Below are 7,819 nucleotides of genomic sequence, written 5' to 3'. Positions count from 1 at the left end.
GGCACAAAAACAGAGAAGTAGATGTCTGGAACAGAATAGAGAACCAAGAGATAAATCCAGCTATTTACCGTTATTTAATCTTTGACAAGCCAATTAAAAACATTCAGTGGGGAAAAGATTCCCTATTTAACAAATGGTGCTTGGTGAACTGGCTGGCAACCTGCAGAAGACTGAAATTGGACCCACACCTTTCACCATTAACTAAGACAGACTCTCACTGGATTAAAGATTTAAACTTAAGACACAAAACTATAAAAATACTAGAAGAGAGTGCAGGGAAAACCCTTGACGAAATAGGTCTGGGCGAGTATTTTATGAGGAGGACCCCCCAGGCAATTGAAGCAGCTTCAAAAATACACTACTGGGACCTGATCAAACTAAAAAGCTTCTGCACAGCCAAGAACATGGTAAGTAAAGCAAGCAAACAGCCCTCAGAATGGGAGAAGATATTTGCAGGTTATGTCTCTGACAAAGGTTTAAAAACCAGAATCCACAGAGAACTCAAACATATTAGCAAGAAAAGAAAAGTGATCTCATCTCAGGCTGGGCAAGGGACTTGAAGAGAAACTTCTCTGAAGAAGACAGGTGTGTGGCCTACAGACATAAGAAAAAATGCTCATCATCTTTAATCATCAGAGAAATGCAAATCAAAACTACTTTGAGATATCTAACTCCAGTAAGATTAGCCCATATCACAAAATCCCAAGACCAGAGATGTTGGCGTGGATGTGGAGAAAAGGGAACACTTCTACACTGTTGGTGGGAATGCAAATTAATACAAGTGGAGAGCTTTAAATCAGCCTTCCCCAAGATTTGGGGCCCAGACCCTAGTCTCCAGGCCTTTAATGCCCTGCCTATACCTCAGGGTGCTCAACGTGCTGGGTGTCTGGTTCAATTGGCTGAGTAGATGGACTAGTATCGGTATCTGTCCTGATGGTTGATGGGATAAAGAAAATTCAGAGACGAGAAGGAAAAGAGATAGGAAAAGGGAGGATTAACAGAGTGGGGGAAGGGAAAGTGGTTTCCTTGGAAGGTTAGGTTCTCAAAAGATTGTTTGTTCCTTCTTTCTTTTGGGTCTTCAGCTCCCGCCAGGGAGGAATGCATGCAGCCTAGGTTGGAGGCAAGGAGGTGAAGATGAGGAAAGGCTTGAGTTTGGGCAAGGTGGCATGTGCAAGCATGATCTATTTTTATTTATCAACAGAAGGAAATAGCAGTCTTAGTCATTTCAACGGATTAACTCTCTGTTAAAGATCAAGATTTTGCAGACCTGGGAATACTTGGAAAAGAAAAGGTAGTCCCTGACCTATGGGATACATAATTACAGCATGAATACATAATTATGGGATGAATAATGAAACCCACAGGAAGTATACTATGTGCTTTGCCTGTGCTTAGAACTTTACCTATGTTTACTCTTTCAATTCTCAAAACAACCTCCACTGTAGGTAACGTTATGCCAACTTTCTAGGTGAGACATCTGAGGCGCAAAATGGTGGTGTGTTTTGCTCTAGGTCACACAGCTAGTAAGCAGCAATCAGTCTGGCTGCAAAGTCTGTACCCTTAACTAACTGCCTGTATCACACTGCCTCTATAAAAGCTTTGGAGTTGAATAGATAAGATGGTTCTTTTTAAGATGATGGTTTTATTTTATTTTAGACAGGGTCTTGCTCTGTTGCCCAGGCTGGAGTAAAATGGCATGATTCATAGCTCACTGCAGCCACCCACTCCTCAGCTCAAGTGATCCTCCTATCTCAGCCTTCCAAGTAGCTAGGACAACAGGTGCATACCACCATGCTCCAGCTAATTTTGAATTTTTTTTCGTAGAGATGATGGTCTTGCTATGTTACCAGGCTGGTCTCAAACTCTGGGCCTCAAGCAATCTTCCTGCCTCAGCAAAATGACTAATTTTTTTTTATTTATTATTAAATCATAGCTGTGTACATTAATGCAATAATGGGGCACCATACACTGGTTTTATATACCATTTGACTTATTTTCATCACACTGGTTAATATAGACTTCCTGGCATTTTCTTAGTTATTGTGTTAAGACATTTATATTCTACATTTAGTAAGTTTCACATGTACCCTTGTACGATGCACCATAGGTATGATCCCACTAATTGCCCTCCCTCCGCCCATCTCCCCTTATCCCCTTCCTCTACCCCTTCCCCATATTCTTAGGTTATAACTGGGTTATAGCTTTCATATGAAAGCCATAAATTAGTTTCATAGTAGGGCTGAGTACATTGAACACTTTTTCCTCCATTCTTGAGATACTTTATAAAAAAGAATATGTTCCAGCTCCATCCATGTAAACATGAAAGAGGTAAAGTCTCCATCTTTCTTTAAGGCTGCATAATATTCCATGGTGTACATATACCATAATTTATTAATCGATTCGTGGATCAGTGGGCACTTGGGCTTTTTCCATGACTTAGCAATTATGAATTAGGCTGCAATAAACATTCTGGTACAAATATTTTTGTTATGATGTGATTTTTGGTCTTCTGGGTATATACCTAGTAGAGGAATTATAGGATTGAATGGCAGATCTATTTTTAGATCTCTAAGTGTTCTCCAAATATCTTTCCAAAAGGAATGTATTAATTTGCATTCCCACCAGCAGTGTAGAAATGTGCCCTTTTCTCCACATCCATGCCAACATCTCTGGTCTTGGAATTTTGTGATATGGGCTAATCTTACTGGAGTTAGATGATATCTCAAAGTAGTTTTGATTTGTGTTTCTCTGATGATTAAGGATGATGAGCATTTTTTCATATGTCTGTAGACCATGTGCCTATCTTCTTCAGAGAAGTTTCTCTTCAAATCCCTTGCCCCGCCTGAGATGAGATCACTTTTCTTTTCTTGCTAATATGTTTGAGTTCTCTGTGGATTCTGGTTATTAAAGCTTTGTTGGAGACATAACCTGCAAATATCTTCTCCCATTCTGAGGGCTGTCTGCTTGCTTTACTTACTGTGTTCTTGGCTGTGCAGAAACTTTTTAGTTTGATCAGGTCCCAGTAGTGTATTTTTGAAGCTGCTTCAATTGCCTGGGGGGTCCTCCTCATAAAATACTCGCCCAGAACTATTTCGTCAAGGGTTTTCCCTGCACTCTCTTCTCGTATTTTTATAGTTTCGTGTCTTAAGTTTAAATCTTTAATCCAGTGAGAGTCTATCTTAGTTAATGGTGAAAGGCGTGGGTCCAGTTTCAGTCTTCAGTCGCCAGCCAGTTCACCAAGCACCATTTGTTAAATAGGGAATCTTTTCCCCACTGAATGTTTTTAATTGGCTTGTCAAAGATCAAATAACGGTAAGTAACTGGATTCATCTCTTGGTTCTCTATTCTGTTCCATACATCCACCTCTCTGTTTTTGTACCAGTACCATTCTGTTTTGATCACTATTGATTTATGGTATATTTTTTCAAGATCTTTAAAGTATGACAGTGGAGCTTTAATAGGGATTGCATTAAAATTATATATTGCTTTGGGTAGTATGGACATTTTAACAATGTTGAGTCTTCCCAGCCATGAGCATGGCATATTTTTCCATTTGTTAAGATTTTCAGCTATTTCTTTTCTTAGAGTTTCATAGTTCTCTTTATAGAGATCTTTCACATCCTTTGTTAGGTAAAGTCCCAAATATTTCGTCTTCTTTGGCACTACTGTGAACAGAATAGAGTCCTTGACTGTTTTTGCAGGATGACTATTGTTGGTATATATGAAGGCTACCGATTTATGAACGTTGATTTTGTAAACTGAGATGCTGCTGTATTCCTTGATTACTTCTAAGAGTTTTGTAGTAGAATCCCTGGTGTTTTCCAGATATACAATCATATCATCTGTGAAGAGTGAAAGTTTGATCTCTTCTGACCCTATATGGATACCCTTGATCGCCTTTTCTTCCCTAATTGCCATGGCTAAAACTTCCATTACAATGGCTAAAACATTCCATTCAAAGAGCAGTGGAGACAATGGGCAACTTTGCCTGGTTCCTGATCTGAGTGGAAATGATTTCAATTTAACTCCATTCAATACAATATTGGCTGTGGGTTTGCTGTAGATGGCCTCTATCAGTTTAAGAAATGTCCCTTCTATACCCATTTTCTTAAGTGTTCTGATCATGAAGGGCTGCTGGATATTACCAAAAGCTTTTTCTGCATCAATTGAGAGAATCATATGGTCTTTGTTTTTTAATTTGTTTATGTGCTGAATTATATTTATAGATTTACGTGTATCGAACCAGCCTTGAGACCCTGGGATAAAACCGACTTGGTCATGATGTATAATTTGTTTGAAGTGTTGCTGGATTCTGTTTGTTAGGATCTTGTTGAATATTTTTGCATCTATATTCATTAGTGATATTGGTCTATAATATTCTTTTCTTGTTGGGTCTTCCTGGTTTGGGGATCAGGGTGATGTTTGCTTCATAGAACATGTTGGGTAGTATTCCTTCTTTTTCTATATTTTGACACAGGTTGAATAATATAGGTACTATTTCCTCTTTAAAGGTTTGGTAGAATTCTGGCTGAAGCCATCTGGTCCCGGGCTTTTCTTTTTAGGGAGATTTTGTATGGTTGATGCTATTTCATAACTTGATATAGGCCTATTTAACAGTTCCACTTGATTCTAGCTAAGTCTTGGAAGGTGACATGCTTCCAAGTATTGGTCAATTTCCTTCAGATTTTCATATTTCTGAGAATAAAGTTTCTTGTAATATTCATTAAGGATTTTTTTAATTTCTGAGGAGTCTGTTGTTATTTCTTCTTTGTCATTTCTGATTGATGAAATTAGAGATTTTACTCTTTTTTTCCTGGTTAGGTTAGCAAAGGTTTATCTATTTTATTGACCTTTTCAAAAAAACAACTTTTTGATTGATTGATCTGTTGTATAATCCTTTTGTTTTCAATTTCATTTAATTCTACTCTAATTATGGTTATTTCTTTTCTTCTACTGGGTTTGGGGTTAGAATGTTTTTCCTTTTCCAGTTGCTTGAGATATCCCATTAAGTTGTTAACTTCCTCTCTTTCCGTTCTCTTGAGGAAGGCTTGCAGTGCTATAAATTTCCCTCTTAGTACTGCCTTTGTGGTATCCCAGAGGTTCTGATAATTCATGTCTTCCTTGTCATTTTGTTCCAAAAATTTGGTAATTTCCTTCTTAATCTCATCTGTGACCCAGCTATCATTCAGCATAAGGTTATTTAACTTCCATGTTTTTGTATGAGTATGCAGATTCCCTTTGTTCCTGAGTTCAACTTTTATTCCATGGTGGTCTGAGAAGATGCAGAGAATAAGTTCTATTCCTTTAAATTTACTGAGGTTAGACTTGTGACCTAAGATGTGATCGATTTTGGAGTATGTTCCATGGGCTTATGAGAAGTATGTGTATTCAGTTTTGTTGGGATGAAATGTCTGTTAAATTCAAATGTTGCATGGTTAGGTTTAAATCTAAAATTTCTTTGCTCAGCTTCTTATTGGAGGATCTATCCAACACTGCGAAAGGAGTGTTAAAATCTCCTACTATTATGTAGCTGGAGGAAATCAAGTTGCTCATGTCTATTAGAGTTTCTCTTATAAAATGAGGCACATTCTGGTTGGGTGCATAAATATTAATAATTGAAATCTCATCATATTGAGTATTACCCTTAACAAATATGGTGACCCTTCTTATCCTTCCTTACTTTTGTTGGTTGAAAGCCTATTGTATCTGCAAATAGAATTGCAACACCTGCTTTTTTCTGATTTCCATTTGTCTGACGTATGGATAACCATCCCTTTACCCTGAGTGTATATTTATCTTTTAAGGTAAGATGAGATTCTTGTATGCAGCAGATATCTGGCCTGAGTTTTTGTATCCAGTCAGCCAATCTGCGCCTCTTTAGAGGACAGTTGAACTAATTGACATTAATGGTGAATATTGATAAGTCTGGTAAAATTTGGGGTATCGAGTTTTCTGAAAGTCCAGTGGACATTTTTAATTCTTTCGCCACAGCGGAAGTTGGAGTTTGATCAAAAGTTTCTGAGTGAGTTTACTTTTGTGGTAGAGGATTTTGCTGGTCATTATGGAGAATAGGTCTGAGAATATCCTGAAGAACTGGTTTGGTTATGGCAAATTTCTTCAACATGTGAATATCATTAAAGTATTTACTTTCTCCATCATAAATGAAACACATTTTAGCTGGATACAGGATCCTGGGTTGAAAGTTATTTTGTTTCAGGAGATTAAAAATCGATGACCACCCTCTTCTGTCTTGAAAGGTTTCAGCAGAGACATATGCAGTCATTCTAATATTCTTCCCTTTTGTAGGTTATGGTTTTTTTTTTTTTACATCTGGCTGCTTTCAGGATTTTCTCCTTCATATTAACTTTAGTGAAGTTAATTATGATGTTCCTGGGGGATGTCTTATTCAGGATGAGTTGTGCTGGGGTTCTGAAACTGTCTGCTATCTGAATTTCAGAATCTCTTGGCATGTCTGGGAAATTCTCTTTTGTAATTTCATGGAGAAGGGCCTCTGTGCCTTGTGAAGCCACGTCATCGCTTCAGGGATTCCTATGAGGCAAATATTAGATTTCTTCAAATTATCCCAGAGCTCTCTGAGAGAATTATCCATTTTTGCTCTCCATTTCTCTTCCTCTTTGAGAGTTTGGGAGCATTCAAAAGCTTTGTCTTCAATGTCAGAAATCCTTTCTTCTGCTTGCTCCAGTCTGTTACTGAGGGCTACTACTGTATTTTTCAAATCTTTGAGGGCTGCAAAAATCTTTGGCGATTTTGTCTTTAAATTTGTTGAATTCTTGAGACAACTTTTGAATTGCTCATGGAATTTCAACTTCCAACTTTTCCTCCATTCTTTTAATCTTGTTTGCAATCCAAATTCTGAATTTGATTTATGACATCTCGGCCATCTGTTTATGAATGGGATCTTCAGTTGCATCTGCCATATCTCTCCTTGCAGGGTTGTTCTACTCTGGTTATTCATGTTACCGGAGTTTTTCTGCTGCTTCCACCCCATGATTGTTTTACACTGTTTGACTAGACGAGCGGATACAGAGAAGTTGAGTTGGGGGGCTCCAGAAGTAGTGATTAAATAGTCCTTTCCCTCAAAGCTGGGATTGGTGTCTGTACCTTTTCCCCTGGAGTTTTGCCAAGGACCATACAGTGCTACAGCCTGAGAAACTGGGGACCTGCTTGGTGTGGTGGGGCTAAGTGGCTCTGTCTTATTTTCAGCTGGTCTCTGTCCTACCCTAGTGAATCAGTTACTCTGGGTTGAACGCTCAGCTGTGGAGAAATACCAGCAATTAAATCACCCTGCACCCCACAGGCAACAATTAGAAAAGGAAAATCAAACCTTCCCACAACCACACACCCAGGGTACCACTTGGATAGTCCTCAGGTGATTGGTCCATTTCAAGAGGTCCAAATTAATTGTCTTAGTCAGCACCTGTCTCAGGTGGGAGAGTTTAAAAGGTCTCTGGCAACTAGATCACAGGGGTCTGCTGGCAACTCAAATATGACTCGCTCTGGTGCTCCGTGAGGTCAGGGGGACCCACCCAGCAAATAGATTAGTCTGGGAAGGTTGATGGCTCCTTCCCCACCTTGGACGTCTCTCACACCCAGTCACTGATAACCCTGCAGGGCTGTGACCTAGTTGCCTCCAATAAGCAGATACTCCAGGGGTTTGCACCTGCCTGAATTACAGGGAGATCTATGTCTCCTCAGTCAGGCCACTGCTCTCTGCCACTATCCGGCAGGTGGAGGTGAGGCCTGACAACCTCAGGTGCTTAATGGAGGCTGTGGCTGTTCACTCAGTTCCAGCCCCACC

Source organism: Nycticebus coucang, chromosome 11 (genome assembly GCF_027406575.1).
Source record: "Nycticebus coucang isolate mNycCou1 chromosome 11, mNycCou1.pri, whole genome shotgun sequence".
NCBI lineage: Eukaryota > Metazoa > Chordata > Mammalia > Primates > Lorisidae > Nycticebus > Nycticebus coucang.
Note: the sequence above shows the minus strand (reverse complement) of the source record.